The sequence below is a fragment of the Penaeus monodon genome, chromosome 25 (genome assembly GCF_015228065.2).
Source record: "Penaeus monodon isolate SGIC_2016 chromosome 25, NSTDA_Pmon_1, whole genome shotgun sequence".
NCBI lineage: Eukaryota > Metazoa > Arthropoda > Malacostraca > Decapoda > Penaeidae > Penaeus > Penaeus monodon.
Window position 1 is genome coordinate 43,085,104 of NC_051410.1, and position 1,198 is coordinate 43,086,301.

Genomic DNA, 1,198 nt, shown 5'->3' on the forward strand with positions numbered 1-1,198 from the left:
ACTCTGAGGTACCAGTGGTGCTGTACCAGCACCACTGGTACAGCACCTCAGGGAAGCAGATCAGGGATCAGAAGTGGAAGTGGCCACAGTAGCAACCCCCACCCTAACTGGACAGCCAGTAGTGGCAATGACTTGGAGTTGGTGTGGCATGCTTCCTGGACACCGGGTCAGAGGCAACAATCATCAAGCCCTCCATTTTGCTCTTACTTGACCCTTTAGGAGCCTTGGACAGGACTCCAAGCAGCCGAGAAGTCTCTGGTAAGTTAATTCCCGAAATAGATGTATCGTTCTTCCTCGATATAAATCTACATGTTAACCATCGGGTCATGGTCTGTGATGTGTGGTTTCCTGGGAATCTTTTACTTGGACTGGATTTTTTAAGGAGAGTGACTTACAGCCTGTCGTCGGAAGCCAACAGTCATCAAGCCTGCCTGCTGATTGAAGGCAGGAACTTCCCAGTGACCTACACTGATGCCAAATCACTACAACTAGCGTTTGTAACAGCAGAATACCTTCAGTCTAATTCTAGAACTACAGGTTCCACTATCAATGCAGGTCAACCAGCCATGACTCATCTCCTCAGCTCATCCATTCTACAGCCATACACTGGTTGCTGGCTACCAATGTCTGTACAGAAGACTGCCCCAGCAAATGGTGTGTTTGAATTTAGTGCCCTCCAATCAACAATCTTCAAACCATGCAGATTCTTGACTGTAAAGAACTGGCGCTGCACTGTGTGGGTAGAAAACCCTACAGCCAAGAGGCTACTCACCTGTAGCGCAGCTGCAGTCAAAGCCACAGTGCCTCCTTCAGCATTTGCCGCAGCCGCAGTGCTTCCTTCAGCGTCTGCCGCAGCCGAAGCCGCAGTGCCTCCTTCAGCATCTGCTGCAGCCGCAGTGCCTCCTTCAGCGTCTGCCGCAGCCGCAGTGCCTCCTTCAGTGTCTGCCGCAGCCGAAGCCACAGTGCCTCCTTCAGCGTCTGCTGCAGCCGAAGCCACAGTGCCTCCTTCAGCGTCTGCTGCAGCCGAAGCCACAGTGCCTCCTTCGGCGTCTGCCGCAGCCACAGCCGAAGCCGCAGTGCCTCCTTCAGCGTCTGCTACAGCCGCAGTGCCTCCTTCGGCGTCTGCCGCAGCCGAATCCTCAGTGCCTCCTTCAGCGTCTGCCGCAGCCACAGCCGAAGCTGCAGTGCCTCCTTCAGC